Here is a 21,170-nt window from a genome sequence, read left to right on the forward strand (position 1 = left end):
AAGGGCATGTTTCCACTGGCAAGTGGAGAAGCCTTTTCATGCTGACTGAGCTGAATGCACAAAAAAATGATACAGCAGTACCAGAGCAGTGCCCGGACTGGGGTATGAGAGCCTGGCTCATTGCTTTGCAGAGGAGGACCCAAGTGTTTGCGTCGTTTTGTGCGGTTGTTCAGGTATGGTAGAGGGATTTATGCACTGAGATCGTTACCAGCATGTAGTGGTCTTCCTGTCTCTTCGCTTCTCTATCAGTAATTGCATTTTTTTTTTAATTAAGGCTGAAATTAATTGGAGATTTATGGGTTATTTTCTATAGGTACAAAAGAGCTGTTCTTTGTATCTGATTACTGGGAAATACACTCTGCGCACTTTACAGGTGGTTTGGTACGGTACAAATGCAAATCTTTTGTGAAGGCAGGCAACAAATCAGCTTTTGATGAGCTATGAGATTGACTCCTACTTAATGCTTATGATGTTGAGGTGTTCTGATAACTTCAGCTGATTCCTGTAAGTAATTTTTCAAGCTCTCTTCCCTACTTGATCATCAAAGATAGCAGAGTGCATAATTCATGGCTTTTCATATTAATGTTTAGAATTCTGGTTTACAGTAAGTGAATGCCTTTACCATTTAAATGAAATATATGCCCACCCACTACTCAGTTATTGGAATGAGGATTAACCTGGTAAATACATGTACTTATCACAACTCATCTTCAGGAAGGAGATTATTCCCAAGACAGTCTCCCTGATGGCAGAAAGATGAGGACAGAGTTTTTATCAGGGACAGTTGTGACAGGACAAGAGGTGATGGTTTTAAACTAAAAGAGGGGAGATTCAGGCAGGACATGGGGAAGAAATCTTTTATGATGAGAGTGTAGAAATCCTGGCCCAGGTTGCCCAGAATGGTGGCAGGTGCCCCATCCCTGAAAACAGTCAAGGCCAGGCTGGATGGAGCCCTGAGCAATGTGACATAGTTGAAGATGTCCCTGCTCATTGCAGGGTGTTGGACTAGATGAGCTTTGAAGGTCTCTTCCAACCCAAACCATTCTGTGATTCTCTGATATGCCCATGATGAAGAAACTCACTGCAATGAACTGGGGTTTGTACTCAAAATGTATGTAGGGATAGTGTACCCTTTTGGGTGCTCTGAGAGTTGCCCTTTTCCCATAGTTCATTTTTATTTTCTTAATCTTTCTGCTCTTCTTAATACATTTGCAGTAACACCAATTCAAATATATTTTTGACCTGCTGTTGTACTTTGCCTCCTTAGTTCTCCATGTCTGCTTTGTTCCTAGTGTTCCTGGGCTTTGTTCCTAGTGTTCCTTTGTTCCTGGGCTCCACGTGTTGTCGTTTGGTGCCTGCACTTTATCTCCTGCTCCTACTTCAGCACAGATGAGGTTACCTTGGCAATTAGGGAGTTGCATGAACTTACTGTTTAGTGCAGGTTGGCTGCGTATCAATACAGTGGTTACCAGAGTGGAAAGACCTCTTTCCCATAGGGGTGTCATGAGAAGGGAACAAAAATTATCTAGAAGCAGGTTTCAAGGTCCTTGGTTCTTTTTTGGCCTGCTGCTGCCACATTCAGGTGCTGCTGGGGCATGGGGCTGCCTTTGTCCATTGCAAGGTGGAGGAAGACTGCTCTTATTTTGTTTTGTTCTTTATCCAGCCCAATAGCAATTTTGCAGTGTGTCTCCTGTGATCAGAGAGATGTTCTGCTGGGGTGCACATCCATCTTCATGCCCCTTTCCTCAGGTACTGGAGACTGTACACTGCTCGGATTATAATTTTCATTTTTATTTGTTTTCCAGCAATATTATAAATTCCTGGTGGCATCATCATGGCTTAGCTGGAGCAGAATGGTAAAAACGATGTCGGTGTTAGAACAGAATAGACTGGTTTCAGCTGGAAGAGACCTACAATGATCACCTAGTCAAATTAATCAAAAAGGATTCAGAAACTCACTCTTTCCTCCTTGTGGCTCACGTAAGTACTTAAGAGAGAGAGACAAAAAGTAGTGTCTTTTGTCCCTTTCCATGCCAGATTTAAAGGAAGAAGGTACCAAACTCTAAAATTTAGCCATGGATACAATTCTTCCTTGCAAATAAAGGGAGTTGGCAGATAAAGTTATTACTGTTTCTACACCAGCTCCTGAAATAGATCACTGTCTTTCTAACGACTGTGCTTGAGGTGCTCCTTGCTCTGGCATTTATAATCCTGCTGGCATCATGTACTCTTATGCCTGTTTCAGTATCACCAGTGGCATTTTTGTCCTTGTCAGCAGCTGCAGAAGAAGATTCCTTATTTCCTGGAATGTGTCCCACAGAACTGTGTATGTACTGACTCTGTGATGCTGGTCCTTGTTTGTGCTGCTGCGTCAGTTATCAGCTCTGATAAGTCATCATATTCCAGTGTTTTTAAACATTGTAACAAGAAACCCTTTTTTTTCTTTTCTCCATGAATCCAAATTCTGAGTCCATATTCTGTTGCTATTTGTAACCGTGTCAATACAATGATATTTCTTTTAGTTGTTCTAGATTGAAGCCTTTTGTTAGCAAACTCCATGTGAGTGGTGCTCCTGATTTGCCAGCAGGCAAGGTTGCAATGAACTGCTCCACGTTCAACAGCTGTAACAACCATCATCTGCTATCACACATGTACAGCCCTTGTGCAGAAGGAATCCCAGTCCCACCACTGCTCAGGATTACATCCCCTCTTTCATTTGCAGCTGAAACTCCCCATCAGCTTTGCAGTGTGTTACCCTAGAAAAAATATGCTGAAATGCCTTCTAATGTTGTTGGAAGAACTGGGAGTTTGTTACAAGAAAAAAGCTGCTTGCGCTGCTTTAAAATCCCACCGGGGGCAGGGCAAGCAGGGTAGAAAAGGACTGATTTCTAGTGCTTCTTGCGTTATAGAAAATAGAAGAAAAACACTGACAATTGCTAGCACTTTCCTTGTGCTAGGCAGATCTTGATAATGCTTCCTTGTGCATTAATATGCTCATATGCTGAGTTGTGAAAAAGACCAGATCAAGGGGTGATCAGTCTTTGTGCAGATGCTCATCTGGCAAGTGGAGTTTTCTGTCTGTGCAGGCTGTTATACCTGCTCACTGTTATGCCTTTGTGTTGGTCTTTATATATCCAGATATGGAGAGAAGACATTCCTGATCTTCCAGACCAAACCAAGTTCGTCTAGTGTTAGCTTTAGAGATACAGCAGAGTTCTTGAGGCCATATAAAAAAGCACCTAAAACATTATTCTACAATGTGGTTTTAGGTTTGCAGCAACATTTGCAAGCTGTGCAATTAACATTGCAGTTCCTTTACCCCAACTGATCCCTTACTGGGAGACAGCAGAGGGTGGTTCCTGTGATGAAGACATTTCCAGCTGACGATGAGGGGAGCGTGCATGCCATTTTCAGAATGTGAGTGTGGCTGGGGGATCTCCAAGCTCATGCTGGCCAGCAGCTCTGCAGAAGTGGGATTTGGGGCTGTAGTCAACACTGAAGTATCTCTGAATGAGCAGCACTGGGTCTTGGACAACTGAAAGGCGCTGTAGCCACTCTGGCCTCAAGCTTAACTGGTTCCACTGAGAATGACCACAGTTCAAAAGCCTCTTTCTTGGCCACATGCAAAGACTTTGGGGCCTGCAACCAGTACTTTCGGAATCCCCATTCTTGTCTTTTTACATCTGGTTTTGGTTAGTCATACATATATTTGAAATAGATTGCAACTTCTCTGTATGAAGCATAATACTCTGCAATCTTGGATGTGTCCTGTGTATTGTGCTATGTTCAAGCTCATCGGAGGTTTGGCAAATATTATGTCATTCACTACTGTGCAGCATAACATGAAGCTTAGCTGAATTACTTGGAAAAAAATGACAGTAATAATCAGCTACCATCACAAAAAGCTTTCCTGTGTTCAAATAAATCAGCTGCCAATTTCTGCCAGACTCCATGAGGAGTGTCACAAATTATCAGCAGCTCCTTGTAGTTCTATCTCTGGCATTTTGTACAAACACAAACATTTCTTAACATGTGTTCTGTTTTCTGAATTCATGTAGGGCCAGACAAATATGTGTCTTCTCATTTTTTTTAAATAGAAATCCCCTTATGAATCTTTCTTGTTTGTTGCTTTATTCAGAATTAAAATTTTCTCAGCTGCAGTCAATCAGCTTCAGCCATTTGCATTGTACACAGGAAACTGTTTTTCCATCCCAAAATTCATAGACATTGCAGGAAGCTTGTTCTTTTGCAGGCTGGCCTGATGACACCTGTTTTCTTAGAAGTTTCACTTGTACCATAATTTGCTTTTTCTTTCATGGCTTTTGCTGGTTTTCATATTTGGAAACACTAGCAACTGTTAAAATATCATTTGTCCCTGTTCTGAAGTCTCCCCTGTCTTTAGCATTATGAGAAAGAATCTGTTACAAGACTTGTTTTATCCCAAGGATATTTCCAGTAGATTCAATACCTGTTGCAACCATTACTGTGGGGCTGTGTATGTGTTAATCAAACTCCTGACTTCCAGGGTCAAAGGAAAATAATTCCTTTTCAGTCAGAGTATGATACAGTCTCTCTTGTTTGGATTTCTTCCTCACTGGAACACTTTCCTGCAGCAATTCTGCTCAAACTGCTCTTGTAAAGTAGATCACTGAAGTGCTGTTTCTGTGCTAAAGTGAATTTTCTATGAGGGTGACTGTCTCTTTTGTATTTAACACTGCCATTCCAGTAGTGCCCTTTTCCAGTTCTTTTGGGGAGTTGGTATTTTTAACTATTGTCACTTCCACTTGAATTGGATTTCTTCATTTCCTAAAAGGTAACCAAAATTGCTTTGCTTCATGTTGGTTTTCAATCTGCTGTAGTCTGCCTCTGGGTCATGCTGTCTGTAGTTAGGGAGAAGCGCTTCTATTTTCTATTGTGCTTTTTTTCTGGTGCTGCCAGCTGCTAAAACATCACTGGGTAACCTCACCTCTTGTCAATCTTATCAGAGTTTCAAGACTTCTTGTAGCACGGCCTCATGGAATAACTAATGTATGGAGGATATACCAAAGAACATTCAGCATTACCTCTGTCTTTCCAGTAGCTGGAAGTGCTTAAAATGATGAGCTTTCTGTCCAGCCTGTCAGTTCTGATCTTCCAGGGGTATTTCTGAAGAGTTGTATCAAGATCATGACCACCATTTTCCCTCTTCTCTGGGGTGGCCATAGAGTCCAGCTCTCCTAAGAGATGGCCTTCAGTTGCATGTACTGTATGTGCTGCACTTTGAGTCCTTCAGGACTTTCTCCTCCACTGCTGGGCACAATGTCGCTTTTCATGGCACATGCTGTACCTGCTGCAAATGTCCTGCATTCCTGCACTGCTTGGTTCTCACTCAGTGCTGCAAGTGGCTATTGCCAGGCTGTTGTTTTACTGCTTTTATCATGTATGTGTTGTGGTGGATGCAAATGTGTCACAACTTATTTCTAGTCTTCAAGGCTTTTTCTAATATTATATTTTCTCAATATTTTTTGCTTATGATCTTTTGAGTTTGCTTTCTTTAATAACTATCCTTCACCAAGTGGTTCTTTCCTGTGAAACAGCATCTTCTATTAACAGCAATAGCTGGGTTACCTACTCATCATGTACCCCATTAGACCATCATTTCTCTTTGAAGCCACATGGCCATTTGTAATCATCGCTCTAAGCCATAATGTCTTGACAGATGAAACCTGGGCTGTCTTTTGGGCTTTGCTAGCCCTAAATGTCAGACTAGTAAGGGAGCCACATGAGAAGAGCTCCTGGAAGATGTATTTCTTCAACCTCAGTATAAGGATGATGTGTACTAGTGTGCCTGTTGGGAAATTTCAAGGCCCAGTCACGAATATGAAGTGATAGTAGTCACCTGTAGCCTGAAGACACCTGCCTGCTCTGCATCTTATGTGGGTAGCACTGGCTGCTTATATTTGTTGCTGGTTTTAGCTGTGCTCGAAATTTCTAGCACTTTTTGCAAAAGAAATAAGTATTGTCGTAAATAGTTCTCACATTTCTGAGGAACTTTGGTCTTCAGAAAAGTTACGCTTTTTCTCTAGAGTAGAAAATTTGTGTTCACCATAGAAACACTCCTTGCTAGAGGAAATAGCTGATGTACTCATGAAAGTATTAGTTTACGTATGTGAAAACTTGTGATCTGGAAATGAATGATGAAGGTTCTTTTGTTCTTTCTTTTTACAGCTCTCCACATTGCTGACCCACTGGCTAAGATGTTAATTCAAAGGTTCCCAAACTGTTTTGTGAAATCCTTGATGTTGCTCTGCAGAAAGCAGACAGCTTGTTTGGCAACAGCTGCCTCCTCTTTGGCTCAGGCAAGTAGCTGTAGTTTAAAGAGGACATCTGAAATTTTATTCCTGCTGTTGCCTTTCTCTGTAAGCAGTTTGTTTAGCTGCTGCAGGGAAGCTGTATGGCCAGGAAGAGTTTTCTCTACAAGCCAATCATTTAGGCAGTAACATGTGCACCAAGAAAAAAAAAAATCTGAAAAACAGGATCACCACAAATTTTCTGTGATCTTGTATTTGTGTGTGTGAGCTGCTGGAAGGTTGAAACCCATAAGCACATTCTTATATCATGATATGTCAAGGTAAATGCCAGTTCACTTTTTTCCTTCTTTAGGAGCAGTAACTAGCCTCTGATACCTCCTGTTTGCTGAGGAGCGAGAATGGACACAAAGGCACCTCCTCCAGATCAGATGGTGTGTGCTAACTTGGTTCTTTTAGTAATACTTTCCATGTTTCATGTGGGCAAAGTCTGAGAGGTGTCTGGTACATTATGTCTGTTCACAGCTCAGCCTGCAGGGACCTTGTGCAAGCGCTCCCACTTTTACCTCCCCAAGGCCAGCAGATGTCTGCCAGCCAGGCTTCATCAGGCTCCCGAGCTTCTGCTCACTCCCCTCCCAACCAATAAACACAATATAAGCCAGCAGTGGTAAGGATGGGACTATCTGAAAGGTTTCTGTCACTGGGGCAGTGCCCATGTGAGTCTTGACAGAGGTGACTGAATAATTGCAAATTCATTTATTTATTTACTCACTTGTTTTTCCAAAGATGGCCTTTCCAAAGGCTTTCCAAGAAGGTCTTCCTTCCTCCCTCCCTTCACCTCAGTTATTATCCTCTGCTTGCCTCAGGCTCTTCATCTCTAGTTACATCTCCTGTGCACCCGCCTTCCATCATCCAGGGCTATGTTGCCAGGCAGGGTGTCTCCACCTCCTCCCCCCTGCCCAGGAAAGCTGCATTCAGCTGCCTGGCACGAGAACATGCTGCCACAAGAGCAAATTCAGCTGCTCCTTGTTTCACTATGTCTTGCATTTTTAATCACATTTGCTAGTGTAGAAGTTAATGCAGAGTCTCTGGTGGCTAGTGCCCGTGTTCTCTGCGAGTGTATGTGCAGTGCTGTGCCAGCAAAGACGTCAGCTCCACCCTCACCAACCCGGTAATTGCTGATGGTGTTTGATGCTCACAGACAAAGGACTGTGTGGGATTCCTTCTGCAGTAATGAGCAGGGCCATGTTTTTCTCTACTTTTCATTCTTTGAGTCCTCAAAAAATCAGGAATGTACCCTAAAGGGGAGTGGAGCACCTCCCTTATGAGGAAAGGCTGAGGGAGCTGGGTCTCTTTAGCTTGGAGAAGAGGAGACTGAGGGGTGACCCCATTAATGTTTACAAATATATAAAGGGTGAGTGTCATGAGGATGGAGCCAGGCTCTTCTTGGTGACAACCAATGACAGGACAAGGGGCAATGGGTATAAACTGGAATACAGGAGGTTCCATTTAAATTTGAGAAGAAACTTCTTCACAGTGAGGGTGACAGACACTGGAACAGGCTGCCCAGGGGGGTTGTGGAGTCTCCTTCTCTGGAGACATTCAAAACCTGCCTGGACACCTTCCTGTGTGACCTCATCTGGGTGTTCCTGCTCCAGCAGGGGGATTGGACTGGATGATCTTTTGAGGTCCCTTCCAATCCCTGACATTCTGTGATTCTGTGTGATTCTGTACAAGGGTTTTTATGCAGGAGGAACAGAGCTGTTGTTTTCAGCGTGGACGTATTGTGAGGTTCCTGCAAGTTCAGAAAGTATGTCTGTATTCAGCTTTGACAGAACCAAACAAGTTTCCCTTCACGCCTTTTTTCTTTTTTTTTCCTAAAAAAAGACTGCCAAGACTAATGCCTTTCTATTTTAATATAGAAGTCCTGATTTACTTCTTTGTTTTTGATAACAGATTGGAACCCAAACATGTTTTCAGTTTTTTCAGTTGTTGGTACTCTGATATGTTTTTGAGTTAAGTGATTTTCAGTTTTCCAAACAAAACCTAAAGACACCAAAGGAAAATTGGAGAAAAAAAACGCATGTATTTTATCAGCCACTCGGGAAAGACCATTTTGCAGCTTGTTGATCATGGAGCTACAAATAGCTTTAAGCAGAGAGAACTGTACCACAATACTTTAAAGCAAGGTTATGCCATGTCCATCTCAATATCTAAAAATGCATAACTATTAACAACTCTGCCTCCATTTGGCCCCCCTCCCAAAGAGCATATATGATGTTTATCATATTATTCGAAGTCTAGTCATGCTTTTGCCAAAGGCGAGGATCTTAATTATAAATGAGATTTTTAAAGGTTTTGAATTGTCTTGAATGTTTAGTAAATAAGCTAGATGCAGAGCTTTCTTAAGAATGCTCTTTTCTTCTTTTGTTCTTAGTCTGTACACATCCTACATACTAATGTCTGAATCAATTGAAGAGGTTCCTAAAGGAAATAAGAGAATAGCAACTTCAATTCCATAAGCATAAATATATCCATCACAGACAACACTTTCAGTTCTGTATACAGTATTTTTATGTTCTGATTTATTTGTAAGACTAGGAAGAAACTCAGACATCATTTGTAGCTCAGTGAAGATCTCGGGCTAATGCAACTGGTGGCTTAGATACTAGGTCTTACATTGACATAACCAGGCTAGCTTTTCAGATATATGGATCAACCATCTGCCCCAGTTTTGAACTCTAAGTACACCATAAGCACAAGGCTGTTTCTTAAGTAGGTTTAACAACCCAAATTGAAAAGAGTTTGGTTTGACCTGGGCTGGTAGTTTAGAAGTACCTGTGCTACTTACCTACGTTATTCCTGCTGCAGGGTACATACAAGTTGTGCCTGCCTAACAGGAAATTAATGGGTGGTGCTAAGCATTGCGCTTTATATCAGAGGAAGGTGGGGGGCTTTGCCATGCTGCATGACTGCAGGTAAGATAAAGGACAACGCAGAAATAATAGAAGTTGAGAAAAGGGCAGCAAAATGAATAAGGAATGTAAAAACTCAGAGGTCTTCCATCTAGAGAGACTTTTAAAAGATAATGAGAACTTCCAAAGAGAAAGGTTATGCATTGGACAAATGTAAAATATTCATACCATCTTCAGAAAGAACTGAGTGACCTTGAGGACTGCAGTAATCGAAAGGGACTGAAATTTAACAGCACAAAATGAAAGGTCAGGTACTCGCTAGCTAATAACAAAACCTTTATTACAAATTGGGATCTTATGAGCTGTAAATGACAGAGAAGGGACAGCTTCTGGAAGCACTGGTAGATCAGAGAGTGCCTGTAAGTATCCAAAATGATGTGTCTGTGAAAAGACTGTTCAAGTAGGCTAGCTGTGTGCAGTGGCGGTAGCAGAATATCAGGGCCATTATGTGAGGAATGCTAGAAATACTGATCCCAGCACTAACATCCCAGACTGCACTGGGCAAAATGTTGTCAGCAGACCAAGGGAGGCAATCTTTCCCCTTCGCTCAGCTTTGGTGAGACACATCTGGAGTGCTATGTCCAGTTCTGGGCTCCCCAGTACAAGAGAAACATGGACATGCTGGAGTGTGTCCAGCAAAGGGCTACAAAGATGATTAGGAGCTTGGAGTGTCTGACATCTGATGAGAGCCTGGGAGATCTGGGGCTGTTCAGCCTGAAGATGAGAAAGCTCAGGGGGATCTCATCAATGTATATAATATCTGATGGAGGGAGTAAAGGTAGTGCCAGACTTTTCTTAGTGGTGTATAGTGACAGCACAAGAAGCAAAGGGCACAAACTGAAACACAGGAAATTCCATTTAAACATGAGTAAAAACTTTTTTTACTGCGAGGGTGACTGAGCAACAAAACAGGTTGCCCAGAGAGGCTGTGGGGTCTCCATCCTTGGAGATATTCAACACCCAAGCAAGCATGGCTCTGAGCAACCTAGTTGAGGTAACTCTGCTTTGAGCAGGGTTTGGACTAGGGGATCTCAAGAAGGGCTTTTCCACCTCAGCTAGCTTGTGTGATTCACAGGAGATGGAGTTGGGCTGTAATGAGAGCAGAGAGGGGTCACCGAGGTGAGAAGGGTCCTAGAGTGCCAATCCTTCTCAGAGGGCTTCTATCTAAAAACCATATGCAGTATTGGGAGGCGAGGTGTAAGCACCACAGAGAGAGGGCAACTATTTATTGCTAAAGGCCATGATCACACAATAACAGCTGGGTTTATGCTTGTCATAAATGATGGGAAATTTAAGTCAAAAGTGGTTATTTATCCATCAGAGTAATCACATTTGCTAACAAACTTGCAGAGGTCAGGGACAAAAATATCCAAATAAGCCAAGAACCAACCAACCAAAACGTAGCAATATCTAACTTATATTAAACAGCTGCTGGAAATCGTTAGAAAGTAAATGCCGTGATACAATGTCTTTATGAGCTGGGTGTACTTCAGTCCAGAGTACTCAGTTAAATAGGTGCCATTTGGATTATACCAGCTTCTGTCATCTCATGGAACAAGTGAATTCTAAAAATTAAAGTTATTGATCTCTGCAACTCACATTTGTAAGATGTTACTAAGAAAAGAAAAATCCCGTGAAATTGATAACAATTACATTTCACACAATTGTTAATGCCAATTAATTTCTTCACAATGGATAATTACTATAATTTATATTGAAACATCTGTGGGAAAATAGAAGGCAAAGTGAAGCACTGTAGAGCAATTTTGCAGAGCTGTAAAATAAATAAGTAGAAAAATAGCTCCAGTCCCAGGAGCTTGAGTACTGAGTAATGCACAGGGAGTCTACAGCACTGAGGACTTCTCCCTCATGGTTTCTGGGTAGCGGATGTGTTGATTGTAGCCCTCGCTGCTCCATTCTCAGTGACAAGTTTGATAAGTACAATTGCTCTGGTTGATTTGACCACATTGTTTTGGCACTTGTGTTGTTGTCTGTGCACTTTTTATGTCAAGAAAATGTCTTAAGGTGTCAGTGCTGTCTACTGTGCAGCCTTTTGGGTACCTACTGATGAAATATGCTCTGTCACCTGAGACGGGCTCAACGTTGCTGCAGCTCCTGGGAAACAGGGCTGCTGGAAGGCTGCTGAGACAGACTCACCACTTCTGCCAAGAGCTGCTCCCCTTCACACAGGCACAGCTCAGTCCCAGGCATTTTGCAGCCAGGCTTTTGATGCCAGGTCCCTCAGGTGAGTATGCTTGAGCCACACAAGGCCTTGGTGTTTCTTCTTGCCCTTTTGTGCATTCAGAGTCATTGCTCAGCCAAACCTAGGACTAGCAACATTGGCTTTTATTTCCTCTCATATAGTCTGGGAAGAGTCTTGCACATCTGCAAAATCCCCAGCTGTTTTTTGCAGCCTGTGTGCAAAGGCTGTTTGCAGGCAGCACAGTGAATTCAGTGGGGTGTCTGACACTGAGCCTCATTTCCCTTCATTTGCCCTGTTGGACCTACCAGGGTGTGGTGGTGCTCCTGCCTGGGTAATGCTAGATTCCCACTGCAGCTGACCTTCTGTCTTCGCTGTTTCTATGATGGTTCAAACCTCCGGCAGCGCATTGCATTAAGTTCTCCATCACACCGCAAGAAGTAGACACGTGTGCACTATTAAAAACCTTTTGTCAGGTTGTAGGGAAGTGCTGAGGAGTGGCTGTTGATGTGCAGGGACTCACATTAGCCAGGAAGCTGATGTGTCTTAGTTATATTTGCAGGCCCACATACTGTCCAGACATCGGTGCTTTATCATAGCTTTGCTCTCTACTGTCAGAAGCATTACACTGCAAATCTTCTAGCTTACCTAGCATGAATGCCTGTAAATCTTCACCTGTGTGGCTGCAAATTTAGTCAGTATCTCTTAAATTGTTCAGTAGCTTATGCTGGGAGATGATTCATGAAGTGTCAGCTGGACTGAGTGAGAATCGAACCCAGACGTGAATAGACAGAGACTGAGAAAAATTTGGCGATGCAAATTTTGCTCCAGGTAGATAACACAGGCTTGATATCCAGCAGCTGAATACATTTGCCATCAATTTTAGCTAATAAACCATCTGGAACATCTGTTTGGTCATCCAGTCTGATGAAATGCCCTCCCAAGAGCTAGGACCACTGAGAAATGGATCAGAGCTTCTGCTAGTTCAAACAGGCCAGGAAAGCTGTAGTGACCAACCCAGCTCTCACCAGTTCATTTCCTTGTTGAAATGCAACAACCTTGTCATCCTGGCAGGGTAGAAGCTGGCAGTGCCCCTTCTGCTCCCCTGCTGCCTGCACAGCTCCTAGCTTGCTGCCCCCAGGCTGTGCTCCCTGCTGCTGCTCCTCATCACCCTCCTCTTCCTCAACGGGTTCTTGCTAGTGTCACCCTGGCCCAGAACTCTTGGGTGATGAAACACGTGGAATTGGTCCCCAAGCATTTCAGCACTAACACAGCCTGGAGAACACCCTATGGCTCTTGTAGCCGGTTCTTGTCTACTGACATGATGTGGAGGTCTCTGTCCTCCCCAGTGCAATAAAAAGATGGTTTCCAGCTCTGTGTGGTCTGCGTGTGGTCACAGTTTGCTCTGTCTGTCTCTCTTCTGATAACGCAGACGTTGCCTGAGACTTCTGCTTAAATGGATGGGAAACCAAATCAAACAATTATCTTTGCCTGAAAATTATTGTGGTTATAAATCAAGATAAGGAGAAGAATTGAAGTTGGATTTGACTTACCAGACCTTTTCAGCACTTAGAAGTTTGCATGAAATCGCTTTCATGTGCAAAATACTCTCTGCCTTCTGATAACAAAGGGAAGGCAGAGCAAGTGCATGTGGGTGATCGTTAACCTGGGGTTATTCATGGTTTGTTGCCTTTACCTGGGCTTTGTGACTGAGAGCTCTGATTTAAAAAGAAAAATGGTAATAATTTTTTCATGTGGATCACACTGAAATTATCTGCAGTGTTTGTAAACTACCCAAAGGGATGCTGAATACCTGCAGACTCCCTAACCAGCTTGCCAGTTAATCTGACCTCATGTCCATGCTGCAGGGCGAAAGGCACTCAGTCTCTCTCTGTGGATCAATCCAGGTGCTTGGTCACCCTATCTTAATAATGAAACTTAAATAACACTTTTTTGCTTTTGTTTTTGAGGAATACTGTGGAACTGGTAGTAGAGATTGTGAGCAAAATCAAAGTTTCCTGTTTCCGAGGAGAAGGGCTTGGTACACGGTCTTTAAAATGCAGGTTGCATTAATTCCCCTCCAGGAATAGTTTTACTGTGTCCTGCCTGAGCCCTTTCAACAGGCAGAACTGCAGGGAAGTGCAGCTACCAGAGCCAGCTGTTTTGTGAGCTGAGGACAGGGCTGCTTTTCCAGAAGAAACTTCAGTGCATTGGCTCTTTCCAGGGTGATGCTAGCACCAGTGCAGGTATGTAAAAGAAAATAATATCCCCTCATTTCCAGCGGAAAGACGCTAGGATTTGTTGCGAGGGCTTGCTCTGACAGTGTCTGGGATCATGTATGCAGAAGGATTACTGTGGGTAACAAGAGGAGGAAGAGCATGTCGTATCTGAAAACACAAAAGGAACTTTTCTAGCTTAGGTAGATGGAGGCCGCAGGGGATACAGCTGCTCTCTGTGAAAACGATGGTGGGACGAACAGGAATGTTCTAAGAACAGCTAATGTGGTACAAGAACTGAAGGTATACAAATGAGCCAGGAGCAAATGCAGGCTAGAAATGTAAAGGTGTCACCCCATTATTACATCCTGGAAGAGCCTTCCAACCAAAACACAGTGAATGAGCTTGGTGTGGCTGTGAAACAGCTTCATACACTGTGGTGCCAGCGGCAGACCTCTGTCACCGGGAGGTCTGTTCTTGTATATCTGTTCGTTAAAATTGCTTTTAAGTGCTGATTATTTTCCTCTCCAAAGGAACATAGCCACCAAAAAGAAAACATGGCATGCACACAAAGCGTGTGTCACCAAGGTGGCAAGGGGTCCATTAATCTTTCTGTGACCATATGCAGTGGCTTGCTGAGGACTCTGCTGAGCTGGCCACTTAATTGTAATATGTACACATATTACAGGCAAAATTTAAATTACACAGGGAAACAAAAACAAGTTAGCACGTAACCAACATGAAATCAGAGCATTGAAGTCTAGTCCTTTACGCTCAGGACTGGTGCTGCCACAGTCTCCAGGGCTGTGTGCTGTGATTCCTCTTGGGAAGAGCAACAGCGAAGCGGCATCCTGTGAATCATGTCATACTACAAAATATGGCGTCAAATTTCACAGAATAGAGATCTGCTGCAGAAATCCTGTTTGTTCGAGGTTTGCACTTTGTTTCTTCCATTGTCTAAAGGAACTTAGATATGGGAATATTAGTATTTTATGCCCGTTCACAGACAGGTCTTTTTTCATCAGGTCCTTCCTAGCAGATGTTCCTTATCTCTTGTATTTTAGAAGATTGCTATTACCCTCCAGCTGTCTCTGTTTCCCTTCAATTACGGATCCAGTAGCAGTTACCTAAGTAAAGAGAATTTTCTTTCACATCTTGTTGCATTATTTTTAAAGAATTTGATTGTCACTCAGACCATGAGGATTCTCCACAGGGTAAACCGGGCTGGACTAGTGGATGGTGGTCAAGTCTAATGAAGCTGACCTTTCCTGTTTCCAGCACCTCTACCATGATTTTGTTCCCTATTAGTTCTTATTCTCTCAAACTACAAAGGAGGCCTGACTGCCAGATTTAGTTTTTTTCTGAGACTATTTTCAGAATTTCTGCTCTGGTTATTAAGCTAGAAAGGCATCCTCAGTGTTGTTTTAACTGTGGTGCCTTGTTTATGCTAATGGTACCATGGGTGAAAAGGAGCTTTCTGCTCCTTTCAAGCTAATGTTGGAGAAGTGAAGACTGTTTGTGTTGTTTATTTTCCTCTTCTTTTTGGTTTTGTTTGTAAGCATCTAGGACTTGAAGGTGCCAAAAGTCTTCACATATCCTGCTTTTTTATTCTGATAAATGTGCTTGAAAAAAAATATTTATATGTAAAAGAAAACACCTCAAAACTCAAAGCTTATAGAGCCATGCACAGTTCTCTTTCAGTTCCTTTTTCAAGGCTTTTTCTGTAGCACTTCTCTTCCCCAGCATATCCATATTTTTTGAGTAAGACAAGAACGTTATCTTATGCCTGAGGCATGGCTGAAGTCAGTGAAAGCTTGTAAATTGACTGCAGTGGGTGCTGGATCTAGGTTCCTTTCACAGTTCTCAGGCAGGTTAAACAAGCTTAGTTAGCTATAAAGTATTTTTCTTAGTAGCACATTTTATTCTGAGTAATATTTTATTGTGTGCCTTTTGGGTTAAAAGGGCACTGGAAAATGGTCTGGAGGTAGGAGATTAGGTGAAGGCAGTTAATCATTGAGGTTGAATGTGGATGAGGTCTGTCCACTTTTAATATCCCTACTAAAATGAATTTGCCATGCTTTGTTAGTAAGAAGTTGATGAAATAGTTTGTGCGTCACAGGAGGTTAAGTCCATGTAATTCCAGCAAACCAAACGATATGCAGTTGATGTGCAGTAACTGGGCCCATTTCTTAAAAATGATAATTCCTCATTGTAGCTGCAATATCCCTGATTTCCTTACACAACTGAGAGTCAGTTCCTCTCTTGAAGGAGAATTCCCTAAATGGGAGGCAAGATGAGTCCTTGACCACTTCTTGAGGTAGAATAGAACAGGCCTCTTCCATTTTTCTACTTGTCCTTAGCTAGAAAATTCTGACCAATTTATTAGATGCAAGCATTGCTGCAGTGATCGAGGCTGTTCTTATAAGTATCAAGCTCTGCAATTCTCTCTGCCTGGGGAAGGACACAGCTGCTTCTCAACTCAGCTGTGCTGTCCTCAGGGGACTTGATAACATATATGGTCTTGAGCTTTTCTGGGTTTTGGTTTGGTTCTGGATGCAGTTCAAAGTATTGGTTTTAAATGTAAAAGACTTTGCATCCCTCTTCACCAAATTCTTCACTCTTTTTTGTCTTACCCTGCATGTCTCCTATTATGTTTACTTTCAAATCTCATGTATTTTTCTGTGGCTTTTTGGGAGACCCTGGAGCTATGTCTGTGTTAGGAAATGAAACATTCTGTGATGCTTGGGGCTGTTCCCGAGAGAGGGTTGTCCAAGTCCATGACGTCAAACTCTCATCCCTCCAGCACAGAATGGCCAGTTGGTGGCTGTAGTTCTTGGTGTTCCTCTTTCCTGTGCCTTGCTGAGGAATTTTTGGGAGACTCCTAGATGACCTGGACCAAAACTATGTCAGGAACTGTGGGGAGAATTCAACAGTCCAAGTGATTTAGTTCCAGTGATTCCATTTGCTGGGACTGCTTGGTTTGCTAATAGAAATGTAATAGGCATCACTGATTGCCAGTGATTAGGGTAAGGTTTGTGGAAGAATGAACTGATGATTATGAGTTCATGGTAAGCTTTTGCTAGAAATGCTGGTATTTCTCATTATTGACTTAGAGACATTGGGGAGATCTTTTGCACAAATAGACAGCTTTGGGTAAGAGCAGCATGATTCCTCAGAGCAAGAAGAGTGGTTCTTGGGCATTTACTCTGGGTGATGATGGATGAGGTGGGAGAGAAGTATTTCAGAATGCTGATATGTCTGTGACACCTCACTGGTCACTACCACACTGCATGGGGTCCGTCAGGGAAAGCTGGAGCAGCCGTGAGCAATGGTTAGTTCAGAAGGTCTTGGGAGGCCCTGAAGCAAGAAGGAGCCAGCTGGCTCTGTGAAGAAAGGTCCAAGAGATCCAGAGAAACTATTTCTTAAAAGGTAGTGAGGTGGAACCAGACTGTGTCTCCATGGCCTATGGCTAGTGCTATTTCTGAGAGCCCAAGTCAGTTAATCTAATACCTAGGCTGCCTGATCAGGACTGAATTTAACTCTCTAGGATCGAAAGTTCAGGAACAACATGACATATATAAAAAATTAGAGGTCAGGACAGATGCTGTTTCAGTTTATTTCAGACATCCATCAGGCATCGTTGTTGTTGTTATTCTTTCATAAAGCTTACCCGAGATTTTGTGCCCCAGCCAGGGAATATTTCCAGCTCCATTCAGATTTAGAAGGCCAAGGCTGAGGGACCTCTGGCTGTTCAGGGAATGGGGGAAGATGATATAAAAGTGGTCGTTTGGATGTGCAGGTGTTTGGCAAAAGAAAGCTTTAAAGATTAAACTCTTCTGGGAAATAAGTAAGCAGTCAGTACAACTCAATACTCGTGCTCCTGACAGCGATCTCTGCCTCCAGCACCAGATTCCTGGTAGCTTCACATGCAGCAACTTCTTATATGGTAATAATTCCAAAGTTTCTTTGAAAAGGAAACTTTTCTAATGCCTTAAGGGCAAGAACTGACTTGTCTCATGAGTGTCACTAGTAGCTAGTACATTTTGATTCCACCATAACGTAAAGAAAATCCCAGAAATTTAGGTTAAAACCTGATGTTTTTTAATCTGGATGTTACAAGAAATATTGATTACCAAGTGCCTTCCTCTTCCCTAACCTTGTGGCAGACTGAGATATGTTCTGCGTTTCAAGAAAGCCAGGGTGTCTCTCAAGATTTCATTAGTTTGAGGTTTGCATCATAAAAAAATACGAGACTATTTTGGGATCTTGAGCACTGTCATACTCAGCTTTTCTGAACACCGCTGCACCATGCATTTCAAACACACAGCTGGGCTACGTTTCTAAAAACCACTATAGATTCATAAATTTAGAAAAAACAAAGTTATACTGAGCATGTTGCTGGCTACAGGTCAGAAGAAAAAGATTATTAGGAAGAGCTAAAAAGGGTCATTAATCTTCCATATATTGCAGCAGCTCAATATTGTAGCAGGATAAAAAACACTTGAAAATCTCTGGACACAACTTTAGGAGTTACAGAGCATATTGGCAATTGAGATAATAACAATGATAGTCTGTGATAGATGGCAGATGAGGGAAAATCTTGATTGAGAATTGATGGGTCCCCATTAGTTTCTGTGCTTTGTTGTGCTGCATCTGGGCAAGCCTCTGGGATTTGATTTGGCAGCTGGTTTGTGAGCCAGGGAAGTCAGATGCAGCCTTAAACTTTCAGCTTTCTGGAAGTGACATCTGGTTGAGTGCGATCTCATTTTGTGTTTTGTTTTGTTTCTCCCCGCCTCCCCCCTGTCCCCACTTTGGTTTTTTAGTAGGCGTTATAGACTTGTTGATCGCAGTGTCCTGAAAATGTTTGGGAAATTATTTATTTTACCCCTTTTTTTAAAAAACTTTTTCTTCTCCTTGGTGAGAGAGGGTTGGCTCACCTGGTATGAAATTCAAAAGTAGGTCATCTAAGACCTGAGTAAATATAAATTTCTTATCTTCAGCTGTGTTCAAGCATATTTTTAGGCCTGGGAATGTTCCTCACATACATTTTTACTGTAGGCTGCACAGATCATGCACTGCTTGATGATACAGATTTACAAATCACAGGTTTGATGTATACTTACGACACTTAATATTTTTTCCTCTAGAAAATGCCCAAGTGTTTTTCAAAGACATGGAGACAGCAGTGACACATAGCAAATTCTTGAATTAGGAACTGGGGTTTTACAAAACCACACAGCACAGTACACACAGCTCCAGAGGGAAAACTTCATTAGGCAGAATTCACATTCTCCATTTGGAGTCTGAGCAGTGCAACTACTACAGAAACAGAAGAGTTTTGTTAGAATCTCATTTCTGTTTCTCTTTTTGGAAAGAAGCACAGATCAACTTGCAACATTAAAACTGTTGCACTTTTTAAAGAAACTGGGTTTTAATAGCGAGTCTCAACCTCAATACATCCAGTGTTACTTAGCTTATCACATGCAGCAAGAATACAGTCCGTGGGAGTGGAGCAGCAGGACTTGCATTGATTTCACAGCTTCTCTGCACAAGAGTTAAAAACTTTGTAGGACACTTTGGATGGTTGCCTATCAAAATTCATGTTTAACAATTCTTCTCTCAGCAGCACAAATAGTAGTCAAGGGGTGGGGAGGCTGTAATTGATCGCTTTGTGCTAGATTCTTTCCTGCTTGGTCTTTTATACGCTTCTTTTGTGCGGAACATTTTATAAAGGAATGACAAATCAGATAAACATCACATGGCACTTCAGATCTGCATGTGGAGATTGGTATTCAAACTGCAGAAGCAGTAGGTCAGAGACTGCTGTTTACAGCAGTGTTTGATTAGAGAGAAGGACTTTTTTCAGAAATCATCCAACAAAATGGAGCTCTGTGGTACTGTCATCCCTTGAAGTGAGGACTCAGCCTTAATCCTTTCAGACCGAACTGACAGCAATTTACAAAATGCAGCCTTGTTAGCATGATGCTTGCAAAGTTTTCTTCCTTTCATCTGTTCAGTAAGCCTCAGATTTTCACTTTTCTGTAAGTGGCATTTGATTCTGGGGCTTCAGCTTACATCAGACACAGCCTTTCAAACACTGCATCTTCAGTTCCCTATTGATGACTTGTAGCTATTGGACATCGCTTGAAAATGTGACAGGAACTGGTCCCACTCCTCAGTTAGAGGAGATAAATGAGGCAATGTTAATTAGCTATGGGCCATATTCTGCAGCACTCTGTGAATGCTGCCTTTCTTCATACTCACAGAAGTGGCAGAATAGAGCCCTGCCTTGAGGGCAGTTTTGAATCCTGGTATGGAGATTTAACCACGCAGTTGCAGTTCAAGCCAATGACATTTGTGTCACTTAGCTTTCAAACCCTGCTCATTGCCCTGAAAAAAAAATCTAGAAACATCTGACTGTGCAGTGAATAGCAACAGAAATGTTTGACACTTCTGAAGCAGTTAACATCTGCTCATATATTAGTTAATTAACAAAGTAATATTAATCTTTGGAGAAGCCCTATCTTTCATCATGTGTAAAAAATAAAAGGAGATAGCACTGCTGACTCAAGGATTGACCAGGCTGCACACTGATCTTGTCATTTTAAATTAAAAATTTGTCCAGGAAGAAAGAGCTGCATTTTGAAGCCTCCCATTGACTTCACTCTGTCTTGACTAAAGGCCCAAGTATTACTTGTCCACATTAGTTACACCATGTCTGGTTTTATTTGGTTTCTCTTGATCCCTTCTAAATGACATTGTGGAGGTAGGTTTACCACCTGTTCTACATCACACAAAACCACATCTGTGTTGGCTTTGCATATGTATATTTGACAAGTTGTCCCCTCAGATTGTTTGGAATTAGTTAGAAATGATTGGACTTAATCAGCTATTAGCCAGTGTAGGGTAAATGTCATGAACTCCTTTACCAGTATTATCTATACAACTCTTCCAATACTAAGTGTCTTTTCTCTAACACTTCTCTCATAAAGGGACAGTGTGTTGTCATCATGTTACTGACATGGAACTGAGAGACGTGAGGTGAATTTCAGCTCTGGATTCAAACATGGATATTTAGATGCTGGCATGTATGCAAGATATCTAAGCTCCTGTTATAGTTGATTGGGACCTAGTCCACAGAGCCTGGAGTTCAATTGTCCTGACCCTAAGGTGGTAGCCAGTGGCTTTGCATTGAATCATAGAATAGTTGAGAGTGGAAATGATCTCTGCAGGTCATCTCGTCCAACCCCTCGACTCAAGCAGGGCCACCTAGAGACAGTGGCCTAGGACCATGTCCAGGTGACTTTTTAATATCTTCAAGGCTGGATAGTCCACAACCTCCCTGGGCAACCTGTGCCAGTGTTTGGTCACCCTCACAGTAAAAATGTGTTTCCTTACTTGTGAATAAGGACCAGAATGAATCTGGGACTGAGTCGGAGAAACTGTGACAGGACACACCGAGACATTTCAGCCAACACCTTCAGCTGCTCAA

General features: G+C 42.3%; 1 long non-coding RNA gene across 1 annotated transcript in view; it reads left to right on the forward strand.

The window, feature by feature from the left end:
- Positions 1-377: 377 nt before the first annotated feature.
- Positions 378-21,170, forward strand: part of LOC135578332 (uncharacterized) — a 33,649-nt gene continuing 12,856 nt past the window's right edge. Inside the window, exons 1-2 of the long non-coding RNA XR_010469835.1 lie at positions 378-504; positions 1,806-1,980. This is a non-coding gene — a long non-coding RNA (uncharacterized LOC135578332). The remainder of the gene's footprint in view (positions 505-1,805; positions 1,981-21,170) is intronic.

The sequence above is a fragment of the Columba livia genome, chromosome 1 (assembly GCF_036013475.1).
Source record: "Columba livia isolate bColLiv1 breed racing homer chromosome 1, bColLiv1.pat.W.v2, whole genome shotgun sequence".
Taxonomy (NCBI): Eukaryota; Metazoa; Chordata; class Aves; order Columbiformes; family Columbidae; genus Columba; species Columba livia.